Source organism: Equus quagga, chromosome 15 (genome assembly GCF_021613505.1).
Source record: "Equus quagga isolate Etosha38 chromosome 15, UCLA_HA_Equagga_1.0, whole genome shotgun sequence".
Classification (NCBI taxonomy): Eukaryota; Metazoa; Chordata; class Mammalia; order Perissodactyla; family Equidae; genus Equus; species Equus quagga.
Genome location: NC_060281.1, coordinates 82,687,523 through 82,707,761, shown reverse-complemented (window position 1 = coordinate 82,707,761; position 20,239 = coordinate 82,687,523). Strand labels below are relative to the sequence as shown.

The 20,239-nt window shown below is 55.5% G+C and overlaps 1 protein-coding gene across 2 annotated transcripts in view; it reads right to left on the bottom strand.

Moving 5' to 3' along the window:
• KIAA1671 (KIAA1671 ortholog) overlaps window positions 1-20,239 on the bottom strand; it is a 136,965-nt gene that overhangs the window by 18,879 nt on the left and 97,847 nt on the right. The window lies entirely within an intron of this gene.

Sequence of the window (20,239 nt, the reverse complement as noted above, 5' to 3'; positions counted from 1 at the left end):
ATAAAATAACCAGTAACTGAGAAGGGGAACTCAAACTGAAACCGAGGACGAAGGAGTTACAGTTTCCCTGGATGAGGATGAAACCGTGTCTGCACCCACAAGGTTAATGTGGGAAACAAAGTAACCGAAGTTTCTGGGCTCGCCTTGCAGAACAGCTGGAGGCCGGCGGATAAAAGAGGTTTGCTGACAGCCCCCTGCCAGACTAAAGACCCACCACATGCAACACGTCGAACGCCCCCAGATTTGCACATGTGACCCATGAAGGATATGAAAGAGTCACCCCCACGCAGAGGATGCTCAGAACTTCAGCCCCAAGGCCACGGGCTCCCCTCCCCATCTCATTCCCACAGTGTGCTTTGGAAAAACACTTAGAACTGCGAGAAGGCAAGCTAATCTGTAACAATAGAAAGAGTAACTTGTTAGCAAAAATTTATGTCCTCTGCCCAAACCTCCCTTCCATCCCAGATAAGGAAGGAACTGAGGCTTTCTTAGATTCCTCAGGAATGTCGCCTTCAGCAGATCCGTGGGGAGAGGCGCCCGACGTTCCGTGGTCGTCCATCCCCTGACACCCCGGAGCCCCCTCCCCAGCCCCACTTGCCCTGCAGAAGCCATTTCCAAGTGGGTTCCCTCTAAGATGGGGTTTTAGGAAGATAGTCACCATCTTCCCATCTGCTAGCTTATCGCTTATTAAAGTTCTTTGTCTCTTACCGCCTGCCTGGCCTTTGATCTTGCGGGGAGCAGATGCGGCCCCTGCTCGGTGTCAAAACCTGGAGCTCGAGCTCCGCGGCCTGGACCCCTCGGTTCTGTCACTGCCTGCTTGGCTACTGGCCTCTGTCCTCGGCCTGGGCCCTGGGTACCACCCAACTGGCTGCAGGGCCGAGCCCAGGGCCTGGCACGTGGGGGGCAGCCCACAGATCCCCCACTAAGTGACCAGGCTGCCGGCTTCCCTAACGTGTCCGCTCAGGAGAAGCCAGAGCATTCAAGGCAAAACGAAAACCCCACTCGCGTGGGTGGCTGCTGGCTTCTGACGGCCTGTGAGGGAGGTTCCCAGTCACCATCTTTTGAAGACTGGGGGCAAGTGGATGAGGAATACAGAAGGAGAGGGGGCAAGGAGGTGAGAGCAGCCTTGCCCCAATTCCAGAAAGGTCAACAGGGAGCATCTTCCCTTCTTATGTTCTATTTGAGGTCAGGAGGCATCTTCTGCTGAATGTGCTTCAGAAGGATTCATCTGCTCACAATCCTTCCCTGGCTCCCTATTGTCCTCCTGCTGAAATCCAACATCTCTCGTAATGGAGCCCCAAACTTCCCAGCCAGTCCTATCTGCCACTCCTGCCCCAAACAGCCCTCCATCCCACTCTGCCTGACTTACTCACTGCATCCCGCACAGTCCTCGCATCCTGACCTCTGTGGCTTTGCTTGGGCTGTGCCCTCTTCCTATCCATCCTTTCCAGCCAAGCCATTGCAATCACACTGATCTCTCCTTCTGAACTATTCCTGCCTACTCTGGACTCATGATTGTACCAGGAAAAGTCTGCCAAACAAGTTATTTACTCAACAGATATTTACTGAGGACCTACTATGTGCCAGGCAATGGGGAACTGGGGGTGGGGTCACAACACAGACCCAGTCCCTGAGACTCTGTAACTCAGCTGATGCACCCTTCAAGGTCGGACGCTCCGTCATCTTTGTTCCCCACACAGAGCCTGCCTGGTACCCAGTAGGTGCTTAGTGGAGGTGGGCTGACCCTCAACAGTTTCCCTTCCTCCAGCGGTGGGCAGCACGCCTCTTCTCAGCTTCTATGGAACCATCCTCAGTGGAGAGAGCACATATGGTCCAGCAGAACGAGCAACTGCATGGGGAAAAGCTTTGCTGTGTGACGTCAGGGCTTTTGCCTCCCTCTCTGGGGCACAGAGAAGTGACAAGGACTCTCGAGGAAACGGTAGTCACCCCAAGGGCACAGAGGCCAATGAGAGGACCCAAGTGACAGCTCCTAGTACAGGGCCTGGCACTCAGGAAATGCCCGATACGTGCCCCCTCCTGCCCCGGTCTCTCTCTCTCATCTTTTGGGGGCACTTGGATAAACCCAGGATGTTCAAGGGGATGCTGCAGGCGAAGCGTATGCAAGGACGGGAATTCAGAAGAAACCCCTCAGTCCCGTCTGGTGAACAGCCACACTCGCGACCCTCGTAACAGCCAGACAACCCTAAATCCACGGCCTGTGGAACCTTTTCTTGTTTCCACCAAAATAACACATGCTCATTGTAAAACATTTAGAAACGATAGAAAAGCACGAGGAATGACATTTTTAAATAACCCGTCACTCAGTGACAATATTGTGGCACAGTCCTGTCCAGGATTTCCTCTGGGTCAGTTCACCTAGAGCACCACCTTTAATGCCTGAAGAACGGCCCAGGGATGGACGCAGCATCGTTCATCTGACAATCTCCAAGTGCTGGGCATTTAGGTTGCTGATTACTTTTCACTGTCACAATCAGCAATATGACGAACATCCTTGAGGCTAAAGGGACCCATCTCTGTGACCACTCCCCCAGGAGAGATCCCTAGGATAGAACCACCGGGTGGAGGGGTCGCATATTTGTGAGGCTCTGGGTCCTGATGAGCCAGCCAGCCTGGGGACAGTCGGCCTGATCTCCAAGGCCACGGGCGGCCATTGGCGCACCTCAGGATGCAGTCAGTTCCACCAGGGGAAACCTGGATGCGTCTGCCTTGAAAGGACACCTGACATTCTCAGTTGCCCTGCACCCTTAACAGAAATCTCCCTGGGGGGCCGGCCAGGTGGCCCAGCGGTTAAGTCTGCACATTCGGCTTCGGTGGCCCAGGGTTGACCGGTTCGGATCCCAGGTACGGACATGGCACCACTTGGCAAGCCATGCTGTGGTAGGCATCCCACATATAAAGCAGAGGAAGACGGGCATGGATGTTAGCTCAGGGCCAGTCTTCCTCAGCAAAAAGAGGAGGATTGGAAGCAGTTAGCTCAGGGCTAATCTTCCTCAAAAAAGAAATCTCCCTGGGGCCCAGGAATGGAAGTGATCATCTGAGCATGTGCCCAGCTGCTTACTGTTTTCAAAGATGTCATAGAATCAGCCTAACTTGACCCCCTACATGGTCAGATTCAGAGGCCAGAGGTTGGGGCCTGAGGGGTTGCTTCTGGCGGACTCGACATCATCATCCTGAGCAGTGTGCAGACGGCTGCAAGCTGGATGCGGGGCCTGGGCCCTGCATGCGCTAAGCTCAGTAGAAGGCAGAGGGGTGACGCTCAGGGATGGTCTACAGCCTGGGGGGCTTGCTGTCTCTCTCCACTGCACCTGTGTGGCCCGGCCAAGCAGCTTCCCCATCCAAGCCTCAGTTTCCCTTTTGGAAAAACAGGTTGTTCTGAAGCTTCAGCAGGTAACCTCTGGAGAGTATCAAGCTCAGGAGACGGGAGCTGCCGTCCCGGGAACCACTGTCACGGCCTCCCCAAAGTCAGGCAGGGGGACGGACCCCTGGCAAAGCGTGGTCCTTCTCGGGTCCTCCAAACCCCCAGCGACAGGGAGCTCTGAGCGCTGAGCGAGGGCGGGAGGCATCTGAGGGGCCTCTGGCACTCAGCAGGGCAGGTTCCGGGGGAGGCTGAGGATGGAGTGGGGGCTGGAGGCAGGGAATGGCTCTGAGCTCCCGCGCACGCTCTGCGTGGGGGCGCACATGGCATTCGGCAAAAACACGCCGGCTTCCATCCACTGCCGTCTGGGGGCATTCAGGGCTCTGGAACCCCCACGGGCAGGAATTCATGTGCTCGCCCTCCACCGTCTCACACCGGACTCAGGATTCCAGCGGGCAGCACACCTGGCCCCCCTGCTACCCCCAGCCCTGTGGCGCATCAATCCTCTCAATCCCTGAGTCCTTCAAAGTCTCCTTCCGGAACATTCCATCCGGCCTCGGCCAGCTCCAGGGTCTCCTTGCCGCCCTCACCTGGGGCCCCTCCCATAGGTTCTCTTCCCATTAGTTGCCAAACCGAAATCGAAGCCTGAAGGGCCCCTGCTCAGAATCCTTCATTAGCTAACCGTGGCCCTCAGGATTAAGACCAAACACCCTAAGGACGGCTTGCAGGGCCCTCATGAGTGGGGCTCTTTCCCCATCGTCCCAGCCCCTCCCTACTCCCCAGTCCGTCCCAGTGGCTGGTCCAGCCAGCTTTGTCCCCCACATTCCTCAGTCCACTCTCCCTCCCCTCCAGACCTGCTGGACCAGCCACCACCACCTGGCCATATTCAGATTTCAACTTGGATGGCTCTTCCTCCAGGAAGCCTTCCCTGAACTCCCCCTACCCCCCACCTCACCCCGCCAACCAGCTCAGGAGCCCCCAGCACCCACCGTCCCCTGGACCTCAAGTCTCTGTATCTTGCTGTCCAATATGGTAGCTGCTAGCTCGATGTGGCTATTTAAATTTAACTTAAATTCATTAAAATTGAAAAGTACAGACAATCCAGTTCCTCAGTGGCACCAGCCATGTTTCAAGGGTCCCACGGGCACATGTGGAGACCACACTGAAAGGCACAGGTACAGAACATTTCCATCGCTGCAGAAAGTTTCTAGCAGTGAGCACTGCTCTAGAACTTTCCACAGTCTAATAATTATAATTGGCCTGTTTCTTTTCAGCCTCCCCTGGATGAGTACTGTTTCTGGAGCCGGAATGCCTGGATTTGAATCTAGGCTCCATTGAGAGCAGCTGTGTGACCTTGGGCAAGTTACTTAACCTCTCTGTGCCTCTATGGCCAGACAAAGCAGATGTTAAGTATTTGGCTGAACTCCATCTCAGTCACTATGCTTTAACACAGACCCCGAATGTGCAGGAATTCAGGAGTTAGGAACACCTGAGGGAATTCATCTTGTAAAGGAGGCTGAAGAGAGCAAGCTGTTTACCAGCATTTTCTCCAGTTGGTATCCGGTAACCTTGTGTGCGCTGCGAATTATTCACGTCCCATGGCCCTGGCAGCACTTCCAACCTGCAGGGCTTCAGCTTGCTTCGCTCCCAGGGCTACGAGGCCTTAAGAACAACCCCAGAAAGAGCCCGAAACTCTTCTAAAAACTTCCTGAGAGTCAGATCCTTCATTAGGTTTAAGGCGGGATGCTCTTCCAGCTCGGTTTCGCTTACGGGCCGCCACCCAAGCCCTCGCTGTCCGCCGGCGAGTCGGGATCTGCGAGGCAGTGGGAAGACCCCCGAGGAAGGGCCGCCCGACAAACACGCACGGCCAGGTCAGCCATCCACTCGGGCCACGTGCTGGCCTCTTGGACACGCACCCCTGATGGGTGTCGACCACCCCAATCCATATGTCGTTGTCACGTGTCAGATGAGGACCATCAAATCTTATCATTAGGTTGACAAGGACCCTGGGGTCCACTCAGCTGGCCCTTTTCAGATGAGAAACTGAGGCACAGAGGCAGGAGCTGCAGAGCGGCTCTTACCTTTCACGATGAGTAAGAGGCAGTGCTGGAGAGATGGAACCCCGGCTCCTGGCTCCCGTCTCGGCCCCCCTTCCAGCCCCCAACAGCTCGTCCAGGATGCCTCCAGACGCTCTGAGAGGACATGCGCATTAAAATGCTCTAAAAAGCCTCAAGAACTCAGCAGGTTTAAAAGCCACTGGCTCGGAGCCCTCACCACGCCCCAACCCAGGGATGGGGGACGACCCCGGGCCCCTGTCTGCAGGCGGCACGACGGCCTCGGCCCGGCTGTCCCCAGAGTGGACAGCTCTGTGACGCCCAGGCTGGGGAGACCAGGCTGACAGGCGCCTTCGAGGGCTGTGTGTCAACAAGCCGTGACGCGTCCTGAAACGGAAAACGGGCACGCCCTCGACTCGGTGATTTAGTTCCAGAAATTTCTCTCAAGAAAATCAGGAGACACGCTCACCAAGCTCCATGAACATGAGCGCTCCCTGCGAACATCACAAAATATTAGAAGCAGCATCGCAGGATATCAGAAATGACCTAAATGTCCAATGAGACGGGGACCGGTGACATACGATACGGGGCATCCACACAACGGAGCAAACGCAGCCAAGGAAAACGACGTTCGCCAAGAACACTTACTGCCACAGAAAGATGTCTTTACCAGCAAATGTCAAAAAAAAAAAAAGTAACAAAACAGCATGTGTGTTAGGATACCAGTTTTATAAAAATAAATACATAAATGTATGTGAGCATAAGCAAGGAAAACTTCTGGAAGGTTCCACAGCACACAGTTAACAGTGGCGCTGTCTGTGGTGCGACAACAGTCTCTTTTTATTGTTGATGATTTAACTCAGCGTCCACACTTGTAATTTCATATCCTAATGTATCAGATGATACAATTAGAAGTATGATTTGCCCCCCTCCAATCCTACCATGTCGTACACATCGTGAATTAGGAACAAATCAGAAGGAGGCTCTTCAGGGCCGGCCCGGTGGTGCAGCAGTTAAGTGCGCACGTTCCGCTTCAGTGGCCTGGGGTTCGCCAGTTTGGATCCCGGGTGCGGACATGGCACCGCTTGGCAAAAGCCACGCTGTGGTAGGCGTCCCACATATAAAGTAGAGGAAGATGGGCATGGATGTTAGCTCAGAGCCAGTCTTCCTCAGCAAAAAGAGAAGGATCGGCAGCAGATGTTAGCTCAGGACTAATCTTCCTCCAAAAAAAAGAAAAAAAGAGCCAGAGAGTAAATATGTTGGGCTTTGTGGGCCGTACGGTGTCTGTCCCAGCTGCTCCACTCTGTCCTTGTCACCGTGAAGGCAGCACAGACAGGATGTGAGTGTGCGTGGCTGTGTTCCAATAAAACTTTATTCACAAACAAGTGGCCGGCGACGTGGCCCACAGGCAGTCGTTTGCTGACCTCTGATCTATGTCAGCCCCCTGCTGTGCCCCAGCACTCAGGACAACACCTGGCCCATAGTAGGTGCCGAATAAATATTTGTTGGAGGAATATGTTTCTGAAAATAACTTTTTTGCAGTTGGGTAGCTGTGACCTCAACCAGAAAAGGGAACATAGCTGGCGAGGGGGCGGGGAAAAGAGGAAACATGATGCCGGCATTATTTTGGGGGGTTTGACATCTCTGCCTAAGCGAGAGCCCTGAGTCAGGGCAGCGGCGGGCGGCCGAAGCTGACAGAGCGATTCCGAGCAACTCGAGATGGGCATCCCAGCCCCTCTGCAACTCTACACTCCCAGGTCACTACACTGAGGTCACAGGCCCAGGACGGCGTGGGAGACACCTGCTCTGTCTCGGTGCCCCTGAGGGCCTGCGGCATCTTCCTGTCCTGTGTCTGGGTCAGAAGTGCACGACGGCTGGGCAATAACAGTGACAATATCGAGGGCTGACACTATGGAGCACCGACGAGGCGTCATTCACTTTGCCACGTAATGCCCCCAACGACGCTGTGCAGTAGGAACCGTCACGGGCCCATTTTACAGGGGAAGAGACTGAGGCCGAGAGAGGAGACCTGACCCACCCTGTACCCCCGGACCCAGGCTCTCATCTTAAGAGCACTGTCGGTGCTCCTGCAGCCCCGTGCAGGGCCCCGTGGTCCAGCACCTGCTCCTCACCTCCTCCTCTCACCGTCGCTCCCTCACTCTCTACCTCGACACACGGACGCCCACACACACGGGGCCCCTTCACGCCAGGGCCCGTGCCCGGGTGTTCCTCTGCCCAGGATGCCCCTCCACCTGGCCGGGGGCCACATCCTCCAGACGGCACAGGGAGTCAGCCCCTGGGAGGGGCTCCCAACCCCGAGCCGGGTCCAGGTCCTCAGCTGGTGGTTCTAAGATGCTCGTCTGACCCGCTGGGGGCCTGTCCCTCCCGATGCACAGGATCTCAAGAGGGCAGAGCTGGGTTTTGTCACCTTAGGATTCTCGGTGCTTAGTCACAGGATCTGGCACTTATTAAGTGCTCAATAAATAGGAAGGAAGGGAGGAAAGGAAGAAGAAAGAAGGAAGGAAGGAGGACAGGAAAAGCAGAAAAGAGAGGCGAGCCAGGCAGTCAGGCCAGAAGGAAATGGATGGGCGAGGGGCTGGCAGACCCAAAAGCTCGCACAGCATCCCCTCCCTGTGGGTTTGGGCCTCAGCCAGGAGGAGGAGGGCAGTGGATGGGCTTCTGGGCAGCCCACGATGCTACCTCGGGCTCCAGCACCAGCCAGCCTTGCCCTGCACTTGCCCAACGGTGGAGGGTGGTGCCTCCCGGGGACAGTTGCTGGGACGCCAGTCGCTGACCCCTCTCAACAGGCTCTAAGAACTACAGCGCAGGTGTGGCCAGGTGTGGCCAGGTGTAGTCAGGTATGGCCAGGTGTGGCCGTGTGTGGCTGCACTGCGGTGGCTTGGCTACGGGCACAGCTCAGGGCGTGCGCTGGCCGCCTAGCTGGCGTCTACTCAAGACGTGCCACGGGCATCACTCAGTGGGGCAGGAAGGTCTTGAGCTCATCTCTGAGGCTGGTGGCAAGCTTGGGGTGGAGGGGGGAGGGTGGTGAAGGACGGACAGAGAGACAGACAAACGGAGGCGGAGAGGGAAGCAGCCAGAACAAAGACAGAAACCGAGAACACGACCACGACTGAGAAGCACAGAGACGGGCACAGGGAGAGACGCACGGGGCGAGAGTGATGAGGAGGTGGAGGAGGATGTGTCCCCGGGCCGCCGAATGAGGGGGCTGCAGGGGCCACCTGGGCTGCGGGTCTGTGGCTCCGCCCACAGGAACACACCTGTTCCTGGACTCCATCCCCTCCCCAGTCCCAGCCTCGCTCCCCTCTCTGGATGACCCTCCCCTTTCTGAGCCTCAGTTTCCGCTCTCGGTGAGTCAGTGGCCAGGGAGGGAAGGTCTCGGTGGCCCTTTGCAGCTTGACGGCTAACCTCGACCGCTGGCGCTGGCTGACGCCCGGCGCTCGCCACGCCCGCCTACTGAGCCATCTGTGGTTCCCAGCGAATAGGGTTTGGCTCCTTCCCCTTTGAACGAGTGCCCACTCAGATGGTTCAGACCCCCGACGGGGCTGTCCACCTAACTGAAGATGAAACGATGCCCTCCACTCAGAGGCTTGAATAAAATTAGTTTTTATCAACACCCCACGGGTAAGTAACGGTCCCCGGTGACTAGCAACCTGAGCCACAAACTTGTAGGTTGCAGGTGCGAAATTAACCTACCCAGAGGCCCTGACGAGTCGGAGGTGGGACAGGTTCTAAGAGTGGACGGACGGGGCAAATCCGGCTCTGCCTTTTGCGGGCTGTGCCCAAACCTCTCGAAACCTCGATTTTCCCATCTGTGAAATGCGGGTGGAGAGGATGCTTAGGGGTGTTGGGAGGATTCTGTAAAACATGTGGTGAGAGCTTGCACATGCCCGACACACGGTAATTGCCGAATAGATGCCAGTTGATCTGACGATGAGGATGACACCCACTGTTTAGCTCCCAAAACACATCGTTTTTGTTTTTTTTTTAAAGATTTTATTTTTTCCTTTTTCTCCCCAACGTCCCCCGGTACATAGTTGTGTATTCTTCGTTGTGGGTTCTTCTAGTTGTGGCATGTGGGATGCTGCCTCAGCATGGTCTGATGAGCAGTGCCATGTCCACGCCCAGGATTCGAACCAACGAAACACTGGGCCACCTGCAGCGGAGCGCGCGAACTTAACCACTCGGCCACGGGGCCAGCCCCCCAAAACACATCGTTTTAACAAACACTCGAACAATGTATGTCCTCTTGGGCCCTAAGGAGGCCAAACAGTCTCACCACGCAGCTGAGAGCACAGGGTTGCCCCTCCAGGATCCCTGAGCACCTCCCTTGACCTGGACACTGGTCAGCGACCCGCCTCCATCACAACACGAACTGGACCCCAGCTCGGCCCGGGAGACCTGTTGCCCTCCAGGACCGCACCATCCACCAGGGGCACAGGCTGCAAAATGACGGCTCTGGCAGACACACCGTCTCAGCGGGGCAAGTGTGAAACCCAAAGTGACAGGGACACACGTTGGCAGCTGGTCCTCGGGAGACGTGTTTGCTCTCAGCTGGGAGTGCCCGACCACACTCCAGGGCCAGGGCCTCCTGGCTCTTCCGACAGCCTCTGAGGCTATAAATAGAAATAACAGCTGGGCGGGGGCGCCAGGCTCCCATCAGCCTCAGAGGTGGGGTTCCCCCAGATGCAAGAAGCCCAGCAGGCACCCTGGGGCCCGTGCTCTGGGGGTCAGAGGTGGCTGAGGAGGCAATAAGAATAGTAATAACCATGAACACTCAGGGAACACCAGCTATGTGCGTGGACCACGTCAAATTCCTTACGTGGACCATCTAGTTTAATTCCCACAGAAAATATTCCTAATATCCCCATTTCACGGATGAATGGTAACAATGACGACAGCAACTCTAGGACCCTTACAGTGGGCCAAGCAGCCCCATCTGGTCCTCCCAGCAACCCTGAGAGGCAGGCACTGTTGCTGCCCCACATTCCGGAGAAGAAGACTAAGGCACAGGGAGGTAAAACGACGTGCCCAGGGCCTCACGAGGGAGTGGAGAAGCCCGATTCAAAGCCAGCTGCTCGGGCTCCAAGTGGACAGCCTGTTACCCCCACTCTAACAATTCCTGCTGTCACTCTGCCCAGGAAATGCCCCTCTGAGGGACTTCTCAGGACAGTCTGTCAGCCACCAACCAGGGCCAGCCCCAGGCCTGCTTAGAATGTGTTGTGAAAACACAACTCAGGCATCGCCTCCTCCAGGAAGCCCCTCCTGACTGCCTCCATCCATCCTGGGTTAGTCTCTCCTTGGGACCCCAGAGAGCCCCCTGTGCTCAGCCCATCATAGAACTTACTGTTGGGGGCTGTGCATCCTGTTTGTCTGACTGTCTGCTCCCACCTGGGAGCTCCTTGAGGGCAGGCACTGGGTCCGTGCAGACACGGTGCTCAAGGAGAAACTGATAACGTACAGACGGATGAACGAATGAGTGAAAGAACCCAAAAATGTTCCCCGGACGTCCCTGAATGATACTCTGTTTATGCCAGTTCTTTTGATCTATCGCAGGACTGTTTTTATATATGCCCTCAAAATTTCATTTTTGTTACTTTTTAAAGCAAACTTTTCTTCTAAAATATCACATTTAGTGTGGAGACAAACAGTGAAAGCCGAGTGGCCAGTGCAATGTTTTTTAGGGTGCAAAATAGAAGAGATTAATCCCAGGAAGGAGGAGAATCCCCAACATGATCCAGAACTTTGGTGCAGGGGGAGGGGAAGGGCAGAGAACATTCTGGAAGTACTAAGATGCTCTCTGCATGAAAACAGACAAATTCGGTTTCCCTGATAAGCCTAACGTTCTCTTAATAAAAGGTCTACAGGGGCCGGCTCCGTGGCCGAGTGGTTAAGTTCACGCGCTCCGCTGCGGCGGCCCAGGGTTCGAATCCTGGGCGCGGACATGGCACTGCTCGTCAGGCCACGTTGAGGCGGGGGCGTCCCACATCCCACAACTAGAAGGACATGCAACTAAGATATACAACTGTGTACAGGGGGGGTTTGGGGAGATAAAACAGGAAAAAAAAAAAAAAGATTGGCAACAGTTGTTAGCCCAGGTGCCAATCTTTAAAAAAAAAAAAAAAGCTCCTAAGGGAGTCCATTTAAAAATAAATAAATAAATAAAAGGTCCTACGGTTAAGACGAGCCAAAGGGAAAAGAGGATTTGGGGCTTTGAAAAATTATTTCACCTAAATTATAGAACGATCAAAATGAGGAATACTATTTAACTGTTAAAAGGAATGAGGAAGATGTCTACATCCTGCTGTGGAATGACCTCCAGGAGGCACTGCCAAGTGACTAAGGTGAGGAGCGAAACCACACGTAGAGTGAGCTCCATCCATCTAGGAGGAGAAAACACGGCCGTAAATATCTGAAGATACACAGAATATCGGAGGACAGGAAAGCGGTAGTAACACTCGTCTCTGGGAGGGAACGGAGTGACGGGGGAGGGGAGAAGGAGCCATTTTTTAATTCTACCTCTTTTTGTATTTTGTAACATTTGCAGTTAGTAATTTAAAAAAAAAAATGTTAAAAATGTCCAGTTCTATATAAATATATCATTCTTTCATGTTTTCCAGCATCTCCTCTTTACAGAGTCTGCCCCCACCCGTCCTGACTTGGCGGCTCCCGGAGGGGTTCTTAAAACAGTCTAAGCCAAATCGGACTTATTTTCGAAACATCACGCGTCGAATCATCTCTCGCATGTTTATTTCAGGCAAGGGCTCAGCCTGTCAGGTGACACAATTGCAGCCTGGACACGTAATGTGAACCCGGTGGGAAGGCAGGGCGCTGGGGGTGTCCCTCCACGGCCTGGGACCCCGAATCCTCCGGGATCTCCCGTTGGCAGGACACAGCTGCCATCCTGGCCATGCTGTGTGACAGGGAGCACATTCCAACGTCACAGCACCACTCCACCATCCCTGCTTCTGGTGATTCATCCAGCAGAGACAGGCGCTCAAACAGAGAAACACAAACGCAGAAACACATATACAAACACACACAACACATACACAAAACACACGTATACACACATGCAAATTACAAGATACACACAAATATACACATACACAAAACATAGACAATTCGCACACCTACACAAAAACCACATACAACTACACACAAACACACAACTACATACATACACAAGCTGACACACCCAGGGATGTTCACAGTAACACTGTTCTTGGTAACAGGAAACACAACCCAGTTGCCTCTCCACAGGGGCACCTGAGATGTAAACCACGGCTCGCCCCTGACAGGGGACACTGCGCTGCCCCCGAAAACAGTGCAGGAGAATTCTAAGCGTGGATGTGGGAGGACGTCAGAGCCACCACAGATGAGTTTACGAAGAGCAAGGGGCAGAAAACTCTGCCTTCATCACCCCCCGGTCATCCTGGGCCCACTGAGTGACAAGTTTCCTAACCCAGGTATCCGAGGGGCTCCAGGGCCTCGGATGAGAGGGTGGGGTGGGGTGGGGTCCTGAGGGTCCAGAGTGGGACAGGTGGGGAGACCAGAGAAGGCAGTGCAGGTGAGGGGACAGCCTGGGGAAAGGAGGGAGCGAACCGGCATCTTTATCAAGAGCCCGCCATGTTGTCGATGGACAGTGCCCTCCCCTCTCACCCCCCCTGCAGGGGAGGCAGAGGACCCAGCCTGCAGATAAGGGGCTGGTGTGCAGAGGCGGGGCGAGCCCAGGGCATCAAACGTGGATGGAGCCCCTCTCCCCTGGAGGGGGGCCGCCCTCCTTGGGTGGCACGGCGGTTCCTCTGTTGATGAGCACCCAGCCCAGCGAAGGAGCAAAACCAGTGGGGCTGACATTCCGCGGTCAGGGACAGAACCGAGGGCCCCGCCTCCTTCTGGTGCCCAGCCTGGCCTGCAGCTGTTTAAAGACGCTGCCCGGGGCCCAGGCGCGCCTCTGGGGGGCAAAGTGAGCACTGGCTGAGTACTACTGGTCCAGGTCATGCGTCCTTTATAGGAGGGGGACTGTCCCCAAGGGAGTAACGATTGGTTCTTGGGGATGGGGGTGAAAAAAATCTTGTTTTTTAATGTATAAAACACAGATACACATACAGTAAATATACAGATACACAAGATAGCCACTATTTTAAATTTTCATGGGAAGGGAATTAAGAAAAATTGTTTAAAAAGGCCCTTTGGGGGTCAAGAAGGAAGAAAAACGTTGATAAACACCAGTGTTGGCAACACTCCACAGGCAAACATGGCAACACGTGTGAACAGTCAGCCATAGGGATAAACAGACACTGTTAATAACCCCACGTGGGTACACTGGCATGGGGGGTTCGCCTCAAATGAGAGCTTTTTAGAATCTGGATGAGAGATTGCAAACCTGGTGTCCCTTTTATCCAGGAGAAAACCAAGACTCAGAGAAATTAAGCCGTTTGCCTGTGTCTGTGCGTGTGTGCATGTGTTGGTGTGCACGCGTGTGCAAGTGTCTAGCTGACCCCAGAGGGACTGCATCATCGCACACACGGCCTCCAACGCGACGGAAATGACTCTGGCCGTGGGCTGGAACTCGCTCAGCAACGGGCACCGCAGCCCTCAGACCGCACAGGTCCCTGCCTCGGCCCCCGGCACCTGAAAGTCACTCTGATGACGGGCGAGTGTGAAGACAAGCATCCAGTGACGTTTCCTGCGGCCTTACTTACAGGGCACAGAGCCTGCCAACAGCCTGAGCCTCCAAAGCTCATTCGGGGCCCCGAATAAACCAAGCAGACGCACCTGAAAAATGGAACAGGGGCACGCGCAGGTCCACGCCCACGGACACGGACAGTCAGTCAGAGCAGAGAAAACGAAGGAAAACTGGGTACGAAAGAGTTCATGGAGCAGAAGCCCATTTTACTGATCTATCTATTTGCACATACGCAAAAATATGTATATATTTTGCATATATGTATATAATTTTGCATATATACCGTGCAATATGTTGCATTTATATGCAAAATGTGCATATATTTATACATGCATATATGTGTATGTATTTTTATATATTCATGGATGTATATATATATTGCATATATATATGCAAAAAATCTTAAAGGACATGGACGTGTTACAAGAATTATTTCCAAGGGGTGGGACGTTGAATCGTGTTTTCCTTTTCTTCCTCATCTGTGATCTTATTTCTCTACAGTGAGTGTGTTTGGTTGGTGCAATTCTGTAAAACAGGAAAGGCATCCAGAACACCCCAGGAGGCAGGCACAGCAGACCCCTCTGCGACGCCACCACCCAATGAGGGGAGAGGCGGAGAAAAAACCATGCCCGTCGCACAAGCCACGGGATCTGGGGTTTTCCAACAGAGAGGCGGCTCAGAGGTCACCCAGAGCTGGACCAGGACAACAAGCACTTAGTCAACACCTACTGTATGCTAGCAGTCTGCTAAGGATGCTGAGGCGTCTTGGACATCTGCCCTGAGGAAGCTGACGATCGAGCAGGGGAAGTGGATATGTAAGCAGATCACTCCAACAGGGAACAGAAAAGACAAGGGGCTGGAACGGACGCAGCATGGGGGAAGGGCATGGGGGAGGTTGGGAGGGCTTCCTGGAGGAGGTGACCCAGAGCGGAGTCTTCCTGGAGGAGCAGGAGTTAGCCAGGAGGAGAGGGGCAGTTAAGGTTAAGACAAAGGCACAGGGGTGGGAAGGGACCAGTGAGGAAACTCCACAGAACACAGCCTTTACTCCTTGGCATCCAGTCAGAAGTGAGGGGTGCGGGGAGGGAGGGGCCGGGCAGGGCCTCGAGTGCCTCGCTAAATTACTTTTATTCCAGGAGTGACGGGAGAGCTGCTGCAGGGCTTCCAGTCGGGGAGGGGCAATTTAATTAGCAGAAATATCATCCCCAGGGGAAGGGAACACCCCAGCTGCTGGGTGCAGGATGGACTGGAGGCGGCAAGAGAGGGGGCCAGAAGGAGGGCACCCAGCACCACGGTCCAGGCGAGAGGGCACGGAGGCCTGACCCAGGGCACAGTGAAGGGATGGAGAGGCGCACATGCAGTAAAGGAAGTGTAAGGAGCTGAACCCAGCAGGGAAGTGGAGGCTGGGACGCGAGCTGCAGACCATGCAGGTGACGGGGATTCAGGGCTGACAGGTGCCTGGGGGCCAGACAGACCCAGGCTCCAATCCTGGCTGCCTGACCCTTAGATGCTGTGTGGGCTTGCGTAAGTCTCTCCACCTCTCTGAGCCCCAGTGACGACAGAGAACTACTCCAGTGTCTGACGCTGATGCCAGCATTGCGTGGACTCATGATCTATGTACAATGCTGAGCACGGGGCCGAGCAAACGGTGGGGCCCTGGGCAATGGCTGGCATCGTCAGGATGCTCGCAAGGCAGATGGCTTCTCTCTGGCTCTGAAACCAGAAGGACACAGAGTCAAAGAGGCAGACCACCCCGGAGCCTTGAGGAATGAGGTGTTTCCGGAATTCCTGGCGGAGATGCCTGCTGACTCTCCCTCAGAGGAGCCGGCGGGACTCACAGGAATTGGAAGAATTCCCCCAGCAATGACCACCCCAGGCTTCCAGAAAACAAGGCCCGAGCCACAAACGCCGTTCTCTGCGCGGTAAACAGAGCCGTCACCGACTGAATGCAATCGCGACAAAGGACAGGATGGAGATGCCCGGGCAGGGCACACAGCTCAGCTGAGCCAGCCGCCAGCGCAGCCCTCTGCCAGGCTCCAAGGGGCAAAACCCCCGGGGGCAGTGGGAGCTCCTGGGCCAATGCCCCTCCCAGGGCCGGTGCAGCAGGATCAGTCCAGGCCCCTCAGCTGGGCACTGGCACCCCGGGGACCCCTCTCAGACCTGTCACTGGCTGCTCTTCCCCGTACACGTCCTGCTTCCATGAGATGGCACTGCGTGTGGTTCTGCGACAAGCAACACCGCTGCCTGCTGCAGTGACCTTCTGTCTGCAATTCAGGTCCCTGCCTCGTCTACTGGCAAACTCCTACTCTACCTTCAAAACCCACATCTCCAGCACAGGGGAGCATGCAGTCCTTACTCATAACTCTCCTAGAGAGCTTAGGACCCTGGATGGCAGGGGTTTGGGTCAGTTCGGATGCCACCCCTTGTGCCTTTGAGGGCTGGGACCACACGGGTTCACTTTCCTCTTCCCAGGGCCAAACCCAGGGCCCAGCACGATGTCGGTGCTCAGGGAACATAAGGGAGGGAAGGAGGGAGGGCAGGACCAGGCCCAGACTGTGGATAACGTGCAGAGGTACGGAGGTGCTAAACTGCTAAGGTACCCAGTTCCAGCGTCCTCACCTATAGCAACGGGGACAACAGAAGCCCGCTCTCCAGCCTGTCGGCGCTCACACGCAACAATCAGCCTGGCACACAGGCAGCCCTTCCTTCTTCCTTCCTTCATCTGAGTACCTACTGTGTGCAGACACCGAGAACCAAGGGGCTAAGTCCTTGCCCTGCGGGAGCCGACATCTGATGCAGGGAAACAGACAAAATCAGAACAGAGCGGGTTACACACCACCTGCAGGGTGACCCACGCCACGGGGAGAACAGAGCGGGGCAGGGACCGATGAGGACGGGGGCTGCAACTTTAAACAGGGTGGTCGGGGGGTAGGAGAAGCTAGAGACAGTTGAGCAGAGAGGTGAAGGAGGTGGGGGCGGCAGCCAGGCGGATATCCAGGAGGAGGGCCAGTGCAAAGGCCCGGAGGCTGGCTTTTGCTGGAAATGCCACCAATACTACAGACAGCGCTTCTGGCTTTTGGCGTGAAATTTAGGCATCTAAGCTGAAGCATCCCCACCCCCATTGCCCCACATCACACTCTAGGCCTAGCGTTCCCGCTGCCCATCCTAACCCGGAGCTTCCCACAGGAAAACACAAGGAAGCACACACACAGCGCTGGGTGCTTACTTCATCCTTGACCCACTGTGGGTCCAGCTCCAGGGAGAGGGAGGGGGTGGCCAGCACCGAGGTCTGCCCGGCTCCTCCAGGTCCTCGGTTCCCAAAAAGTCCCCGCTGCCCTTTGTTCTCTTTTATTTTTAAACACAGATTGGGCACCGACTGTCTACATCAAGACCCTTTGCGGGGGGCATTCATAAACATCATCTCCAAATGTGCAAACCAAAGTCGGGGGCCCCAAATATTCTGCTCTCACTGAGGGGGCAGCACATTATCCACGGTCAGTATCCCATTTTCCAGATGGGGCAGCGGGTTCCAAGGGAGGTGATCCCGCCCCTGGACACACAGGAGTCAAAGCCAGGCAGTCCAGCCTCACGCCGCCTCCTGAGTCACCTCCCGCACCTCCACTCATTCCAAACAGCTCCACCTCGGCAGCACGCCTGGCTGGGAGCCGCTATTGTCTCCAGAGGTTTTCCTCGTGAGTAACATTTCAGGGATCTGTGGGGGAGGCGTGGGGGAGGGCGGGGAGAGGTAGCTGATCCCTGGGTGCAGGCAGGGGATCTGTGAGCAACACATCTTGGAAATGCTCCGTGATGCGGAAGTCCAAGTGTCCAGCTGGATCTGAGGCCAGACAGACCTGGGTTCGAATCCTGGCTCTGCCATGCACCAGCTGTGTGACTTTAGACAAATCGCTTCACCTCTCTGAGCCTATACTTGGTTGTGACTACTAGAACCTTTATCATTGTTGTTTAGACTAGTATTAGATTCCACCAAGCACCGCGGAGATGGTCCTTCCTCACAAAGGACCTTCCAAACAGTGAGAAGCTGACTTTCTGCAGAGGTCACCTGAGTGTGTCACCGGATTTTTTAACACACGGTTTGTAAAGAGAATCACACACGTGCACCGCTGGCAAACAATGGCTCCGCTCTGCAGCCTGAGTTTTCCTGAGTAGATCGGGGAGCTGGCTGGGACCTGGTTTTAGGAGTCAGGAATCCAGGGCTCAGCAAGGAGAAGTGGCCTGGGCAGGTGACACAGCTGGGGGTGGCAGTGTCCCAGGAGGACGCTGGAGGCTGCTCCTGCCCCCTTCCCCTCCGGCAGGCAGCACAGGTCAACGGTGGCCAGGACCAGTCCGTCCCGATCCTAACGTTCCTACGCCACGTCCCTGGAACACGTCTGCAGGGGCAGGGCCAGGCCACGGCCATACTCTGGCCTCAGGGACACCACGGGCACTGTCACTGCCCAAGGGACAGCTTGCTGGAACTCTCATCTTTAAAACCCGGCTCTGCAGGCCGTGCTGCCGGTGGGAATGGCAACAGTGGGCAGTGTGGCCGGGTCCGCGCCGTGGCCAGGAGGCCGCCCTCGCCCGCAGGCTTTCCCGTGCAGCCATGCCGCTGGCCTGGTCGTCTTTTCCCTCAACCCACCCCCACTGGGGAAGAGAGCCAGGGCCATCTTTTAATTCTTCCCCCAGCTCCCTATTGATAGCGTGCTGACAGGCGAGGGATGGTTTCCAGCAATAATTAGGGAACCCACCCCCGGGCCTCAGGTCTCAGGTGGGCTGTGTGGCTCTGGGGACCATCGGAGCCCATGCAGTGTCCCCTAAAGGGAAGGGACTCCCAGCCGCACCTGGACCAAGGTGTGCACGGCCGAGGGCTCAAGAGCAGGCTGGTCAGGGGCTGTGACAGCAAAAGGACGTCTTCCCCTGATTCTGGAGGCCACAGACTGCCTGGGGGAGACGCCACTTGCTGCTTCTCCATTGTCGCACAGAAACTTCATCAGTTACTAACACCGGCCACACAGGGACCCTGGCGAGGTCGGGTTAACTAAGAGCAAACGATGCGTGCATGGGGCTTGCAGGGAATCCCCAGTGTAGAGGGGCCTGGACTCCAAGGCCTGCTCTGCCCCTGCCCGGTGGTGGGGCCCTGGGCGAGTCCCTTGGTCTCCCCGGGCCTCAGTCTCCCCCTCCGTACAGCGGGTAAGAGTCCTGCCCTCTCCACTCGCTGCTGTGAAGACGGAGCAGACACTCGCTGTCCGTTTGCTGAGTGTGCACCGGCGGCCACGTGACTCTGAGACGCGTCCCAGCCCGAAGTCTGCACCGTTTGCCAAACCCTAGAACTGCTCTGTGAGTTTGTCCAGTGGCCTGGGGCAGCGGGGGGCATGTCATGTGTGGAACGGGGCCCCGTGGAGAGCTGGGGGCCGGGAGTCGATAGAGCGTTTACCAAGGAGGACGCAGCCCCTTCAGAGGAGCACCCGGGGAGCCAGACGCGCGTGCAGACCACCAGAGTCTAAGTTACAAGGAGCGACGGTGGACTCGTTTGTTGGGTGGGAGACAAAGCAGGGAAGCCCACCTGGAGGAGGCGGCATGTGAACTGGGCCCCAGAGGATGGGGACACTGCCAAGGAGTAAAGATGAGGGCGCCGGGGCAAAGGCATTCCACGGAGAAGGAGCATTCAGCAAAATGGGAGAGGTGGAAAAACGTGGAACATTTTAAAAGCTAGTTAATATTCCAAAAAAAAAAAAAAAAACCAGGAAAAGAGAGAAAGCATGTGTTGCATACCCTATATGCCAGGCAGACACTTTCAGAGCGAATCCCCTCAAAAAACCCTTATGATGTAGATACTATTATTATCATTCTCATTTTACAGATGAGAAAACTGAGGTTCAGAGAGGCTAATTCACTTGCCCAAGGTCACACAGGACATATGTGGCAGAACCAGGATAAACTGGGTCGAGTTAATCCCACATCCAAGTTTCTAGACTACAAGGCTGTCTTGTGTTTCCAGGGTGGTGTTGTGGGGTTGGGGGGGGGGGGGGGGGGCAGCAGACATAAATGCCTCTGCAGAAGTGCAGAGAAAACAGGGCTGAAGACAGAGGTGTGAGACGGCGGCTAAGG